The sequence below is a fragment of the Alligator mississippiensis genome, chromosome 1 (assembly GCF_030867095.1).
Source record: "Alligator mississippiensis isolate rAllMis1 chromosome 1, rAllMis1, whole genome shotgun sequence".
NCBI classification, from domain to species: domain Eukaryota; kingdom Metazoa; phylum Chordata; order Crocodylia; family Alligatoridae; genus Alligator; species Alligator mississippiensis.
The window spans coordinates 163400311-163417844 of record NC_081824.1 but is presented as its reverse complement, the minus strand read 5'-3'; positions in this window follow the sequence as shown (position 1 = coordinate 163417844).

The following is a 17534-nucleotide window of genomic DNA, read 5'->3' as shown; positions in this document are numbered from 1 at the left end:
CCTCCGAATGGCAGCAGCTGGTGGCAGAGGGGCTGGCTGGGGCATGAGGGTGCTAAACTGCAGACAGAGCTAGGCAGCAGGCAGCCCCTGCACTTTAGCACTCCTGTGCCCCAGCCAGCCCGTCACCGTGTACACATGCATTTCAGCGCATGTAATAACTCCGCCATAGGATAGCACTGTCCCTTATGGTCAAGTCACTTAATTTACTGAACCCTAATACTGGTACACGTGTAGACTGTGATGCTTTACTGTGGAGCTAATAGTCAACTCCGAAGTAAAACACACAGGTAGATGCACCTGGGTGTTGTACATCAGATGGGGTTTGGTGGGGGGAGAGGAAAGAGGAAGGGTAAAATGGAGAGAGGAAGATCCCTTGGTGGAGACTGAATGAAAAGAAAAAATGTGTGTGGGAAGGGACAGAGGCACAATTACCAGGTTCTGTGTCCAGGGCAGCATCAGCAGCTACAGCAGCGGTGGTGGCTGCCATTCTTGTGCCTCTTCTAAGTGGGTGCCCAGATTTGGTGTCCATTGTTATGCTACTGAAAACGGGTGATGACAGCCTCTTTGGAGAATTTCTTAGGAATTAATCTATAAACCAAACACCCTGGAGCCTTTTTTCAGGAGATAATGGCACAGAGAGGCAACCTGGATTCATAGCTGCTAGGCTGGCAGAGAATAAGTGGGAACAAGAGCTGCCAGGAGGCCAGCAGGAGCTGACTGGCAGCCAAATTATTACAAGCTAAAGAAGATCCTTTTTTGTCAAAGCTTTTTGTTTGCATATTGGCAGCATATAAATGATGCGTCTTCTCCATAGGCATCAATAAAGAAATCACACTGCTAAGTTTACAGGTGTAGATGTTGGAAAGGAATGGATCATAGATATTGTCACAGAAGGGAACAGAATGGAAATTTGAAACTCTCTGGTAAAGGACGAATGATGCAGGCAAATATTGAATGAATGACTGAAGAAGATCATGTTGTAGTACATCATTTAGCAATAGGATGGGAAGAGATACAAAAAATGTCAAAAGAAAGCCATAAAGATTATTTGCAGTAGAAAAAGCCAGGAGCCGAATTCTCATTTGATAACAGCTCTAAGAAATACAATCCATAAAGATGTTATGCCACTTCTATAGAATATTTCACCCAGCAGTAATTATAGTTATGAGTATTGTTGAAATCTGAGCTGTATTTCTTAGAGGTGCTATCTATTTGATAGAATAAATAAAAGAAGTGATGGAAACATGAAAATTAATTTAAGCGTCTGATGGCAAGAGATGCTAATGCGTGCTACCTCTTTTATTTAGACAAAAGTCCATCTCTCCTGTGTTCTGAGATGCCAGTTGCCATGAAGCTTTCTTATTCAGGAGTCATTATCCCATATTCTGTTTCTCAGATTAATAAAATTCTTGGACAAAGACATGCTGCACATTTCTAATAAGAATGTGTAAAGCTATCACCAATCCTAGGGCATCTTTCTGTGGTGTACAATGGATATCAATAGGGAAATATTAATAACCTGTGCGGTACAAATTAGTTTATTACAGTATTTCCCATATAATTCATTTTTACTTATACAATTCATACTCATGCAAGTTAATGGCTTCTCTCTTCAAGTGTCATAGTGTGGAAAGTGAACTAAATACTAAAGGTTTTTAAAAGGGACAAAGGGATAGGGCAAGAGAGAGAAAAAGGATAGATCTATGATAAACCCCAAACCAAGTTTAAAGGAGACTGGTTGCCTGAGACTGTAGGCAACTGACTAGCTCAGTGGAACATATCCATCTCCATCTTCTCTATGTCTTTGATCTTACATGGTTTTAATTTTCCCTGAAGCCAACCTCCAAAGTATACTATATTGCAGTGGTTGAAGTTTCAGGCACTGATGGACACTAAAGTATAATTTAAAAGCAATTTTTTTTTTCTAACAAGCATATTTAGACAAATTCCTGGCCCTCTGCCCCAGCATCCTAAGACTAAAATCAGTCCATTTTTATTTTTCTCTTTTCCTAGGGAAAAACACAGACTAACCCAAACACCCCAGAGTCTACAACTATCTTAATAAAGTACTGCCACATTACATGATTTTTAAGTGAAAAATCACTTGCTACCACCAATGAGCATTTTGCATCATGCATAAATATGGCTCATGAATCCAACATCAGTGAATCTAAGGAACTTTTGCATAAGCCAGCACAATAAGGTCAGCATATTTGTCAAGGGTTTTAAGACCATCTCACCTAGTGCAAAGCTACTTTCCCAGAAATCACTAGTTCATCAGCAACTATTTTAACTTTTCGCCATGTTAACATGCCTTTTCTGTAACCTATTAAAAGATTTCTTAAACAAGTAGCTGACAATATTAAGAGACTTTTTTTTTTTAACAAACCATATGTTAAACCCTGAAGGTAGTCAAAAGGCAACAGCAAAACCGCCTGTGAAGTTCATAGATACTATAATCTGCACAGTTGGGTTGTTGGAACCTGTGGATCATGCTAATTAAAAGGAAACAAAGAAGAGGAGGTGAAGAAATGACTAGTATTAGACTACCATACTACTAGCACATTTTCACTTAAAATGTACTAAATAATCTGACTAAAGAGTTCTCTCTGAAGATTAGATAGATAGATAGATAGATAGATAGATAGATAGATAGATCAAATGAATGGACGAAAAAACGAATGAATTAATAGTTGCAAATTACACTGAGCCATACTCCCAATTACACACACACACACACACATATATATATATATTTCCTCCAACAGGTATTTTTTTCCTTATTACTGGTATTAAATGACCAGGAAAGATTTAGGGGGCCAGTGCAGGGTCTTGGCATCAATTTAAAGTCCTGCTGAATTCCTTTTTGAGGACTGAAATAATTGTATTGGACTTCTGCTATCCCTCTGCCCAGGAGTGGATTTCATGCTTTGTAAATGCCGACTGTGCTACACTTAGAACATATGTCCTTACTAAGGTGTCTTTTCCATCAAATCAAGAAGGCTGCTCTGAAATGCCCATAGCTATGGAGCTTGACAAGATCTCTCCAAAGCAGGGAACATTGTGTATTCTTCAGCTTTCCCAAGGTCAGGCTATATTTCATATATTCTTCTTCTAAAAGGTCATTTTCATCCTTGATGCATGTTGTGAATGCTTCAGAGAGTTTAGATGATGTGTTTCACTGCTATTGTGCTAACAGCTTGAAACTGTATTATTTGGCAACTGCAGGAGAGTATATATCCAGTACATTCACAAATGGAAGGATATAGCCCTTTCCTTCCTGTGAGGGTGTTTATAACGATATGAGCTCAAATCCAAATATACCCACAAGGTAACTGTAAAATCAGTGACCGATGCAAACATATACAAGTTAAGTATCTGACTCATTGTGAGTTGGAATAAGCAAGGGGTTGAAGCACATGCATAAGTATTTTGCAAAATGAGGATCTGTATTCACAGCACTTTATCCAGATAGGATGTAAGAGTAGGTTCAATAAGCCTTCCCCCTGGTACTTCTATGGTTTTATTAAGTCCCAAGAACATTTGCAGTTCCTGAAGTTGAACAAATACTGTCCCCTTCCATTCCCTCCCCAGCCCTTTCCACCTCAGAAGTGCATCATGCTCTCAAAGGGCATCAAGCTGGCCAGGCAATACATCCTCAGCGGAGGGATTAATGTTGTACCTGAGGAAGGCAGGGCTTCACCACTGACCAGGAAATTTATGGAGGAATAAAGACTCCTTGAGACAGAATTATTTGCCAAGCTGACCACTGCAGAAAATATTTACAGGATCTAGGTCTAAATGGCTCCACTGAATTCTATTGTCCTGAGTGTATATGTATACTGCACACTGAAGAGTGAAGTGGTGTAGCCCTGAATGAGAAAGCTTTGTTATGGACATCAGATTTACCCCTGTCCAGGGTCAGATCCAGGAAGGTGGAGTGGCACAGTCAACACCCGCTTTGATTCCTGCACCACCCAAAGTTTAAATCCAGCTGCCTGGCAGTGAAAGCGGCATTCCTATTCAGGCAGCACTGAAGGAGTCAATTGACTCCATAGCTCAATATCATCTCCCTGATGCCTGTTAATCTCTCTTCACTCCACAGGTATTAACGACCTTCTCTCCTTTTTAATGGTCTTAATGTTCCCCTATTCAAACTATCCTTTCTTCTCCACTTGTGTATCTGTTAGCCAGTCCTGGTAATGTTTCTCTTCTATTTCACAGCCCTGCAGACTGGTTTGAGCTCTAGCTAAAAATTTTCACTCAGGTATAAAAATGACTGACAATGAAGTCTTGGAAGCACTGTCATGATGCTCAACAAGGCTAGATTTAATTTTATGAATCTGGATAACAGACAGACATTGAACTACAATTACTACAGAACTGATGACACACTATCTTTTGACTATTTTTGCTCAATTTTTTGTGCTTTTTTAAACCCTATATATGCTCTAATGTGCAAATTCATGCACATTTCAACAGTTACATTTGTTTTTGCTTTGATCTTAAACTGAATAATATAGTGCTAGCCCTTACTATAGTCATAAAGGTTCTAGTTTCTCTGTAATTGGAGAAAAATGTGTTGTGTAATATGTGATGATGTACCACACCACCTACAACCCCATTTTCAAAATCTGTCATACACTTGTCCCTTTGTCATTTTCTTCTTAAGGACCAGCTCTGGTTTTCTAAGGCACTTGATCCTTGATGATGTTAAATCCTGTTTGTTATTTAAACAGCTTAATTGTGCATTCTTTAACTAGGCTTTTAAAATGACAAGTAAAAAAGCTTCCAGTTCCCATCCAACTGGAGTTGATTTTAGGGAAGGCAGTGGGGAAAGCATTTTTAAATCATTTTGAAAGGTGAATTGCAACACTTTAGAGAAAAAAAGCCCAAATTGTCAATCTAAGAAGAAGAAATGTACCTTGAAGGTAGGATGTCATTTCAAAAGGCAGGACAAAGAGGGAGTCATTTCAAAATGTTTGAATCCTTGTTTGTGCTTCAGGGCAACTTCTGATGTGTAGTCAACCAACAGATTGCACTGCCACAAATGAAAAAATAATAATTTTGAGGGGTTTTGAACATTTAGCTCTCTTTCAAAGGAGGAGCCAGGTGAGAAATTCCAATCTAGAATTTATTAAATGGGGATATGTGGCCTGATCTCTGATGTCAAGAGAAAGTCCTTTGATGAGTCCATTGAGTTTTAGATAAGGACAGTTTTCAAACACTCTCTATTTGTAATAGCAATGAACTTGTTACTTGCTTAAATGAAAATAGCACAAGCACCTTAAGTTGGGGTGTTATTGGAAGTGCTTTAAGCAACTGTATTTACTTGTCTCATAAGATTAATCAATTCATTTCCATGTGCCACTAAAGACAGAATCACAGAATTATAGAAAAGTAGGGCTGGAAGGGACTTCTAGAGGTCATGTAGTCCAACCCCTTGTCTGATTATCCCTATCCAAATCATTCCATAAAAACCTTTGTCTAACACATTACTAAAACTATACAATCAACCCTGTCGCACAACTACAAGGCCTAAGACCCTAACCTGCCACAGGTAAGGCAGGAGAACAATAGTGGTCAGCGTCCTGCTATTGCAAGAATTGTTAAAAGGCTCTCAAGAGAACCAAGGAAGAAGGCCATGTTCCCTGCTTACAGAGGAAGGCAAAAAATGTCCACAGCCCATACCAATTTGACCATAAGGTAAAATTCCTTCCTAATAACAAATATGGCAATCAATCTGACGCTCTTGGAGTGGGCAAGATGCTCTTCCAGGAACCTCCTGGTTTTAGTCCTAGCAGGAGCATTGGCATACCCCATTCAAAATCCCCAGCCTTGGCTATTGCCAACACCCATTGCTTCTGAGAAAGGTGAAAAAATACAAACGCTGACACCCATAGCAACAGGAGGGGGAAAAAATTCTACCTGGCCCCATGAGGCAGCCAGAAAGCTCAGAAGCATGGGAAATACTTAACACTTTCCATTGTGTTCTGCAACCAGGAGGCAGCAAGCATAACTCCACACATCATGCCATCTCACTTGACAGCCATACCTCCTTTCATCTTCTTTCGTAAGTAAGCCAGCTGTAGAGATCTCCTTCATTTTCCTGCTGCTGAGTATGGTCAATTCTGGTATCCACCTGCTTAAGGTTACACAGCTCTTCTCACTATCTCCTAGGAATCCGTGTGTGTCTGAGGCGGAAAAGGGAGTGCTCCTGGGTTTCTAACTGTTGTTCTTTACAGAGAACTCCAGGCATAGCTACTCCTAAATCATCCCTGACGAATGCTTATCATCCCACCTCTTCTTGAACCCCTCCAATGATGGAAATACCACAACTTTCATGGGCAGTCTATTCCACTGCCTCACTGTACTAAGTTTTTCCTGATATCCAAACTAACCCCGCTTTGCTGCAACTTCAAGTCACTGGTCCATGTTCTGTTCTCTGCAGCAACAGAGAAACGGTGCTCTCCCTCTTCTTTATGGCAGCCCTTCAAGTATTTGAAGACTGCTACCATGTCTCTTCTTAACTGCCTTTTCCACAAGCTGAACATGTCTATTTCTTTCAACTTTTCCTTGTATGACTCGTCTTCCAAGACCTACATAATTTTTGTCACCTACCTCTGGACCCTCTCTAACATCTCCATGTTCTTTTTAAAATATGGAGCCCAAGACTACACACAATTCTCTAGATGAGGCCTAACCCATTCCAAGTAAGGAGGTACTATCACCTCCCATGTCTTGCCTCTAATGCTCTTATTGATGCAGCACAAAAGTATCTTTTTGTGCTGCTGTATCACACTACAGACTCATACTGAGTCTGTGATTGACCCAGATACTTTTCCATAGTGCTGCTGTTACCCATCTTGTATGTGTGGTATAATTCTTCCCAAGATGTAGCACCTTGCATTTGTCAGCAATGAACTTCATCCTGTTGGATATAGCCCAGCTTTCCAGTTTATAAGGATCCTTCTGAATCCTCCTATCCTCCATTGTGTTCACAATCCTTCCCAGTTTCATATTGTCTGCAAATTTGCTCAAAAAGCTTTATATTCCAGTATCCAAATCATTAATAAACATGCTGAACAACACCAGACTCAAAAAAGACCCCTGTGGAACTCTACTCACAACCTCGTGCCATTTGGACATTGATCCATTTATAACTACCCTTTGCTTGAAACTATTGAGCAACTGTCTGTCCACCTTACAGTAGTTTATCTAGCTTACATTTCCCTAATTTGTTAATGAGAATGTCATGTAGGGCTTTGGCAAAGGTTTGCTGGATCCTCTTTCCAGACACAGATGCACTATACCCACTGAATTGCTTTCATTCACCCAGCTAGTTTTTCTGTCAAAGAAAAAGAGAGCAAGTTTGTTTGACACAATTGGTTCTTAGTAAATCCATGCCAGCTGCCCATGATCAAATTTCCTGTTGTAGATGCTTGCAAATTAGGGCTGTGCAAAGTTTCAGTAGCCAATTCAATTTGGCGGAGATTCGGCCTGATTCAGTGGCTAAATCTCCAAATCCGAATCGAATCAAGAGACCCTTTAATCTCTCCAAATTAAACTGGAACTCTGAATCAATTTGGAAAGATTTGGGGATTCGGACATAGACACAGCTTTAAATGTTTTTTCTACATACCTCAAGGTACCAAGCGGCTCATGAATGCTGCAATGCTGGGGCAGATGGAGCGTCCCACAGGAGTGCAGGGGAGGTCCCCAGCGCACTCAACAGCAGACCCAGAAGTAGACCAGAAGCACTTCTGGTCCACCGATGTATATGTATATGTATATGTATATGTATATGTATATGTATATGTATATGTATATGTATATGTATGGAACAGAGGGGCTTTATTTATATTGCTAAATTTCAGATGGGTAACTATAACTAACTACAGATAATTAAGTTATGCTTCATTAAGACAAACTATACTGCTTCTGCTTGAAGCCAAAAATTACTGTTGTAACTCAGTCATGTGATTTTCATCCTTCCTTGATTTCTCCTTTCTAGCCAAATGGCCAGAGTTCTCATCTGTCTATAGTAGGATGAGAACTAGTCACTCCTGGCCACTTGGTCAGATTCTTTATCTACCTACCTTATCTAATCAATATCTTTCTAAACTCCAGGACCTAGATCTCCCATCTACCTCCAGGGAGAGATTTCATGGTGCTAAAAAAGCAATCTGGGGGTACCAAATCCAGGAAATGTAGGAATATGTGCTGTTTTACATTTGGGGGACCACTAAAAGCCAAAACACATCAGCACAGTGTGTACAGCATGCCTTTGTGCATTACAAATAAATAATCTTTGAAAAAAAGACACGAACAGAAGAAAGAAAAACAGGCTAACTATTCTTAGAGAAATGTGTCTCTCTCCTATTGACATTTTAAAATATCTCTTTATATACAAAGTAATCTAAAAGGGCAAAAATTAAAAACTGTAAGGGTGAAAGGTAAAAATTTAGTAAAATCAACCCTAGGTAAAACCAGTTCCTTGGCCCTAAGCCACAAGAGAGAGTGTTAGCATAGAACATACTTTGTGCATGGCAAGAATATGCAAATTATTTGGATCACTCTGTGATGATGTTAACTTGCACCAGTACATTACTTGGGGGCAACCTGCCAGTATTCCCCTTTTGTAGTTACTAGCCAGTAATTCGTCACAGGGAAAGTACAGTAATTTTTTACTAAGCATCACGGGCATTCTTAGAAGATATCTGCACCTAGTCTATCCATTTAATTATTTACAGGAAAGAGCTGCTGCTAGAGCAGAATCAAGGAAGGTGCTAATGACTCTTGTATCACAGAGAAAGAACAACTCAAACAGCCAATTTTGAAATTAATCCAAGATTCCTTATTCTGAGCAATTAAAACATTACATTCCCCTCACAATGAGAAAAGCAAATATACCTCAGTTTAAAGCAAACATGTTTAATTTTAAACATGGGAGAGGTACTGTTGGTTTCAATGTGACTATTCACATGTATAACACATGCTTTACTCTTTCCAGGATTGAGGCTTTGAATAGTCTCATTGCTGCATTTACTTATGCAAAAGCCCTCTATCCTGAAAGACACATGCATTTGTTTAAATCAGCTCCATCGGGACTGCTCACATGCTTAATGGTAAGCACATGAACATATTTGCAGGCTAAAGGAAGCTCATGGTAAAATAAAAATAATTTTGCATCTTATTCAATGACAAATAAAATAAAATTATTACACATCATCACACTTTGAAATAATACTTCCATCCATACTGACCAATTAAGCCTACTTAGAAATGAAAAGTTTATTAACTTAATTACAGTAACAGCACAGGAGCTATTTCCCCAGTACTTTCATCAGCTCCATTATGACTTGGTTCAATCTTTAAAAACCTTTGCCTTAATTCTCAGATTATCTACCCTTCCTGTAGTCATAATGTACATAAGTAATCCTGATTTGTAAGAGAAAATGATTAAACATTTGCATCACAATGTGCATAACTTATAAAACGCATCATAGTAATTGGCATTTATATAGGCATCGTATTATTCCTTGATATAATGGCATATTTTTATATCTACTTAACAGAAGAATAACAGTGATGTTCAGAATACAGTAATCTTGGGGGGTTTTCTCCTTCTTTGACTATAGGATTCTTTGAAATTGAAGCCTCTCTGTTGCTGAATGCAAATCCTCTCATTGAACCTGGAGATTCAGCCCGTGTGTGTGTGATGCTATTGTTTTAATACACTGCAGGAGAATTAGATTGAATAATCCACTCACTTTCAGTGTGTTCAAGTTGTCAGTAAATCCAAAGTAAATTAGACAAGGTCATACATCAGTACTTAAGTGGAAGATTTATCACTTTCGATTTTTGCCTGCAACATTCTTCATTCTCTTTAGCTTTTGTAACTAAAATCTAAATCAATTGAGTCCTGGGTTGCCCGCATAAATTCAGAAATATAAATAGAGGCCATTTTGCAACTCCCCATTTAAAGATGGGCTGAGACATTTACACCTTAGTTATGTATACAAAACTCTTGTAGCACCAGAGGAATTGTATCTCAGACCATATTCCTCCCTCTGCCCTATATGCATAGCCTCAAGGTGAAAGGGGAGTATAGCAGTGCTATCTATGATGCCAAATCTAATTTGCAATTTGTTGCTTGCATGAGGTAGTCAATGCTGGAGGTGGAAGAAAGCTTCTAGAGGGCTCCAAACAGCCATGCAAGCACCTGTTATCACTTCTCCACCCTGGAAGGTGGTGTCAGTACATAGGACAGGATCAGCAGTAGCCAGGCCAGCAGCTCAATGGCTGCTATTTTTACAACCCCTCCCCACAACTCGGTGCCTGGGGCTGGTGCCCCAGTTGCCCCCTATTAGCTACATTACTGCCTTTTACAGTCTTGTGCTTAAGATTTTAACCTGCATGTCATGTTCCCAGTATATACCCAATTTGATCCAGGTTTACTTCCACAGGAAAAGCTCCTTTTCTGCCTCTGACCTCTCTGGTATGGTTCTCTCTTGCTAGAAATGACTTTTTTAATAGAAATGTTAAGGATCATCAGGTATCTTTATTACAGGTTGAAAATTCACAAGTTTTTCAGACTCTGGAAAGCCTGACCCTTTTGCATGTGTCTTAGACCCCAACAATTGCATGTAATCAGGGCAGAATTTGCCTCAAAAAGAATAAAGTTTTCAGGTTTCCCCCAAAATTCAATCCTGCGGAGATTGCAATAGAAGGAATTTTTTTTTCTAATCTGCTTTAAGTGACTTGCACTCTGAACAGCTGAGATCTCCTTAGCTGAAATAAGTAGCCAATGTGTAGAACCAGGGGATAGTTACTATTTTATATCCTTTTTATACCTAAACAGAGTTTCTGTGTAGACCAAAAGAGACCTCCTTAAATCCCAAACATATTTAATTAAAATAAGGTAATTATTGTAGAGCTGTATTTGAACAGACAATACAGTTGCAGCAATTATCTGTAATTATGCAGCTCCAATCACAGAATAATAGAGGTTTCAGTGTCACTAAGCACAATAAGGATAATTACTCTTTCCCATTATTCTGATGGGCATGTAATTAGCAACTTCAAAAAAAATCTTCATAGGGACAGAATAGCCACACTTTAAATAAAGGCTGGCTGAGAATGATCAAGGTACTCAGTACAACAGAAATAGACAGCATCTTAAATTTGTTCCAAATCCAGCTAAGTTGCTGTGAACCACAACAGCAAGGGTACTCATTCTGTAGGCTAACTGAAGGGAGATAATCCTGTTTTAAAGAATCTTAAATCTTTTGAGCAGAAGCTGCTCTTTTGGGATTTAATAATGAAAGTGAAAAAAAAAAACTAAACAAAAGCTTCCTCTGGACTAGAAGATACCCAGATGGATAGTGAAGCAAATGACTCACTTGTGTCTTGCTTTTATACAGAAAGGGGGGTAGCCAAGATGTGCACTGTTTCTTTAAATGAATAATAAGAAAGTCAAATAAGGGAAACATCTGAGAAAGGCTGTAGGCAGAAGCTCTACAGTAAGACAAACAGACAGCAATATTTCTATGAGACAGCTTTCTTATTCTGATAAAGCCCTCTGTTCATTGTCTTTAAGCATTGTCTTCCCGTGTGATTCATTCCCATTATCACACGACAGTTGTAGGTTTTTATGAATGGATGTGGTCTAGTGCTAGAGAGTTCCACTAGCAACTCTGCCAATAATACCACTGAGCTCCTGTATTTGCCTTGTCATGATTTTCTGGGCAAATTCACCAGGTTTTCAGGTAAAATTATATTGTCCTTCACTCCCAGAACTGCAAATGAATACTTGGGTCTTAGAGTAAAGCTGGGCTTTATCTGTCTTACACATGTCAGCTGCTGGGATATAAACAGAAATAAAAATGTTAGGAAAGTCATATTTTTGCCGACTGCGGTAAGTAAATATGATACACAAAACAATTCTGCTGGCTTTCTGCAAAGAATAATGGTAATTATAACTGAAAAAAAAATGTTCTGGTTATTTTTGGAGGGGGGAGGAAAAAAGATTTTAGATGTTTCTTTCTGCATTTTTTCTCATTTTTTTAGATTAATGGCAAAAATTGACAAAACTTGGCACTTTCAGGCAAAGCTGCTTAGACATTGTTCTAAGCTAAGTAGGTTTTCCACTGCAATATTTACTCAGACAAGTGAAATTATGCAAAAGGTGCTCAACCAAAGACTGTAGGCATCCTACGATTACCTAGTTGATAACATGGAACTTGACAGTGGCACTCTTTAATAAAATCCACTCACAACTAAAGTAAGTTATAACAGCAAGCCACTATACAATCATACCTCAAATCCTGCAACTCTATACCTGTAACTTCCCCCATCTCATGCTCCCCCTGCAAAAAGTTAGCTTATACAGCATGTGTTTTGGGTCAGCACATCTAAGCAATGTAACAATCAAAAAGAGAATAAACTCCAAAGTCAAGAGGCCCTTGTGGCAAATGCCCAATCAGCAGCTTTGTATACAAACCCTCCAGATTCAAGTTAACTCCCAGTCCCACAGCATCCCAGGATGCTTTGTACCTACCCCACAAACCCCTCCTCATAGAGTGGATGGGCGGGCTAGCGTTGGCCCAAGCTGTCTGCTCCAGCCAAGCAGGGAGGCATGTGCTAGCATTCCTCCCCCTGCCCCACCTGGCTTCTGGCCTGAGCCACTGCAGGCATGTGGCTACATTTCTGAAATCAAAAGTGAATGTCTGTTCACTTGCTTATCAGTTCAATCTATGAAGCTTAGACTAACCTGCGAAGACTGAATCAATTCAGCCTCAGGCTTTCTGACTGTCTGTACTTAGCCAAAGAGCCTTCAGCTTAAGGGAGGCTACTGACTGCTAGAACTCTGGCAGTACAACATGGGGGAAAAGGCAGTCTCTCAAGAAGGCAGGTCTAAAGCTATTAAGGGAGAAATTGTCCTTATTGGCCATGTCCAAATGAGCAGGGGCGTGAGTTTGCAGTGGCACAAATAGTAGTGGCACAAATTTGTGCCGCTACTTTGTGCCTCAGCGCATGTCCTGCATAAGCACTTTATTGTGGGACACATTCCCCCCCTTTGGGCAAACAGCTCTTGCCCAGTTCTTCCCAGTTTCCAGCATGCTGGAGCATCCAAGACACAAATGTAGCTGGCCAGAGCATCATTTGTTCTGGCGCATGCTATTTTCTATCTATCTATCTATCTATCTACCTATCTACATGTAGAACTGCAGTAACATTAGTCAGAATTTATTAGTCATAATATAGGTTCGTGTTTACCATGTTTTGTGACATTTACTTAACTGAAATACAAACACTCTGCTTTTGATCCAGAAACCATAAATGATTTGGTTGCTACCCAAATGATTGAGCTAGTACATAGCATCTAGCTCTCCAATAATAGTGCATTGTTCAATTGCCATGAAACTGCACACTGATATCCAACAGCCCAAATTAGAGCATATGCACCTTTAAACATTTATTACCACATAAAGTCTACAGAACAGCGCAATAGAACTGAAGATTTTCTACAGTATGGAAGCAAGATATTTTTCCCTATATTCCTTCCTCCCAGCTTGTAATTTATTTTCTAAATTCTGACTTTTCTTTCCTTTTGTTTTAAATAAGCTGCTTCTGCTCCTTCCTCTGAGAAAGGATGCCGAGTTATATTTTTTCTTAATAACGCTTCCTTGATGTTTTTACATGAGGGAGATGTACTGTCAGAAAAATCCTTTTGATACACAGTCTTCACTGGTATGTTATTTCTTTCCCCCCTTTGTTTTCCAAATGATCCTGCTTATCACATTGTTCTATATTTTTGTTTGGGTTTTTTTCTTTCCTTTTACCTTCAATGACTTTTATTTAATTCTGAACTTTGAAGAGTTTGCCTTTTGACACAAATTCCAGTTGGTTCTATTATTGTTACTCTATAGGATTTGTCATGCTGGCAAACAGCTTTGTATCTACACCACTCAACTCAGGCACCTATTCTACAGCATTACATAGTTTCCTTTCTATATTCATGTACAGTCCATTTGGGTACAAAGCCGTATGGCCCTATTCTGTAAGCTGTGCAAACATTCCCAATGAAAAATGCAACAACAGAGAGCTCTAGAGGCCCTGGCTTGCACTGCACTAAATAACTTGCTCACACACATACAGGTCATATATGCTTTCTTACACATTTGATATGCTGCCTTAGACAACACAGCCCCAGTCTTCTGCTTGAGCTGTAGAGTGTCCTTTTCCTGTGGCTGCTGTTGTCTGGTTTATTTCTATTTAAAAAAAAAAAAAAAGATGACATCCATGAGGCAGGAATAAGTTTTTTGTTTGCTTGCTTTTGAAGAAAACTAGATGCCAAAGGGCGGGTGATATCTGATAAGTGCATAAGATTGTTTATCACATTGTTTACTCCTATGCCACAAATATTGGGTTGGATCCAGTATCCATAAAGCAAGTGGAAAGACTGATTTCCATAGGCCCTGGATCAGGTTTCCTATTTTTGTTATACGACTAGGAGGGGAAAAATCAATACATTACAGCTCGCAGCACTATATGTTTTCAGTCCGTGTGTGAATTTGAGTATTCTGTACAGCTACTTTCTCATATTTTCTATTAAAATCCCTTTGAGGCATCTTTAAATACCAGGTGGATGTAAATTTGGAAACTTGAAAAATGAAAAGCACCTCTTTCGCAGCTATGTGGATTACTAGTTGTGCCTGATAGGGGGTCTCTCCAGAACAGTTTTGAAGCTGAGAGTCAGTCAAAGCAGCTTATGCTGAGGCTGCCAATGCCTCAGCTATTCTGTAGAAGCGAAAATCATTCCAGGAACATAACACCTAACTGATCAGGCTCTATTTGGATACAAATGGGTAGAGAAGAGGAGCTCAAACTGTTCTCCCCAAAGTTAGCCCATGAGGAAGCTGTTCAAGCCTCACCCATGTCTCAAACAGTAGATGCATCCCTTCCATATCTGTTTCCTCAGTTCTGTTTTCCCCACAGCTCCTAGAGTTACATGATTACATCAGATTTGGAGGCTTTGTATAATGCCAGTGAAGTATATAAAGCCTTTATGGCTGAGGAGACCAGCTGGAAAATATGACCCAGCTGTAATTGATACAGTGATATCTGCCTGGGAGTCTGATGCAATAGGTTTGATGGGGGCCCAATCAGTGGAGTTTTACTTCCAGCTTCTGTTGTAAAGGGCCCCCCAAAAACAACACCCTTGCAGAAAACTCTGTGTAACAGGTAGGGGGAAAGTACCAAATGTGTCAGCCAGTGGCAACACGTAAGGGGAATACGGGGGTGCACGTGCACCCCCTGAGAGCACTGGTGCACCCCCTGACAGGCCGCACTCCCCACTTAGGTGATGGACAGAGTGGGCAGACAGGAGCACTGGTGCCCCCCCCGTGAGTGCTGGCCAGGGAGTGGGAGCACCAAATGAAGCACTGAAGCCACTTCCAGGAGTGCTGCAGCTGCTTCCCAGCTGGTGAGATAAGCCGTGGGGGTATCCCCTCCCTGGTCAGTGAGATTAGCCACGGGGAAGGCCCCCCCACCCTGGTAAGTGAGATTGGCTGCATGGGGAATCCCCCCCCCCATCACTGACTGGTCACTGGGGGGGCACATGCTCCCCCTGACTAAGGTGGCACCAGGTGCCCATGATTCCAGCCAATAGATTGGTATCAAGACTTCTCCCTGCTGCCAGCCCTATGCTTCTGGGTTACTGCCAGCACTACTACTTCTGAAGGGAGGGATGAAATTCTGGCATTTCTGAGTGCAGAGGCACAACTGAGAAGTTCTGTACCCTGGGCGACGGCAACAGTGCACACAGCAACAGCAGCCCAGAAGTAGCCCATGGAGCAATGACAGTCAAGCAGTAACACAGTGACCAGAAGAACAGCAGCCACAGCTGCTATTTTGTGCTTCCCTAAGTCAGCACCTGAGGATGGTGCTCCTATTGTCCTTCCTCCCCCGACCCCCCCCCCCACCACACACACACACCTTATCCTACAGCCTGAGTGAAGGGGGAATCTACTGCTCTTCCAATTTCCCTAGAAGTGGATGGGCTCCCAAACCACTGACAACATTTACTCCATCCCTGTCTGTGACCCTTCCCCTGGTCTGCTCAGATCAAGTCCTCCCAGGTGGACTTACATAACACCAGCACAAAGATAAATTTCACTCTACCTAATCAGAAGACTGTATTCTCAAGCTCTGGCAATTCAGTACTTTTGCCCAGCATTAAGTCCTATTTAAAAAAAAAAAAAAAATTATACAGGAAGAATAAAACCATGAGAATTTCACAAGAAACCTTGGGGAAGTAAATGTTTGCAGGTTCCTGGAGCGTTAATATATAGGTCTTGAGACAGATAAGAAGAAAAGCGGGGTCAAATTCAACTCTGAAAGCCACAATGTAATTTTACTCCAGAGCAAGTGGGAACAGAATCTGGACAAAGTGGGAAATTGAGTATATTCTTGAATTATTTCAGAACCTTGACAAACATTTTAGCTTTTCTACAATGTAAACCCATTGCTTTGGCTATTGGAGGTAGCATGAATTAGAATGAGAACAGTTTTACTAAATGGAGAGCATCATATCCAGAAATGATAACATTACAGATTAGGCATACCTTCTCTTTTGCTGGAGAGATCACACAAGATTGGATCAATTTGTAATATGCCTTCCTTACCCATGGTAGGTAACTAAAGAGACCTGCCTCTTTAAGCTGGCTGCTCTTTATTCCCACCAATATCTGAGAAATATTGTCATGCATTGTCAGTCTCTTTGCATTCCTGAACTGTCAAGTTCTTTGTCTCCCCATCTTTAAATGTCCCTCTTTCTTCAAAGTCTCTTTTCATTGTCAGGCTTTCTCACCAGTATTCCCCCTGTTCCACTTTCAGATTCAACTTTCCAAACCTATGCACAATTCTTTCTATTGCTAGCTCTAGTGCTACCAGCCCCAAAACCTGAAAATCAGGTAACAGACCTAAAGAAGTTATGAGGTAGTCTCCACATCTAGAAGGCTTCAAAAAAAAAAAAGACCAATTTGTTTTGGCTCTTTTTTCCCCACTTTTGATTTCCCTCTAACCTACCTGCAATGCATGAGAGATGCTCACAAATTTTTAATTAATTAGTTAAACTTTTTACCATCTTGTACCATCTACACTTTTCCCAGAGCCTGACAAAGGGACTTTGATCCCGAAAGCTTACAGAAAAGGACAATTTTCTTGCCATTTTCCAGTTGGTGTAATAAAAGGTATCATTTTGGAACCAAGAGTTCTAGTTTTTTGTATGTCTTTTTGTCTCAGACCAACACAGCTACCAAGTACACCCCTGAAACATGGAAGATGCAGAATTTTAGCTGATTTGGATTTTAAACTTCATTGCAGAACATCAAGGAAGTTTTTTTGCCTCCCTGCCAGCCATCTGACACCTCCAGGGAAGGAATTCTACCTGATGAACACATCAAAGAGCTGCTCAACACAGCTCACAAAGACACTCATGGATCCACAGGGACAGACTTCCATCTTCA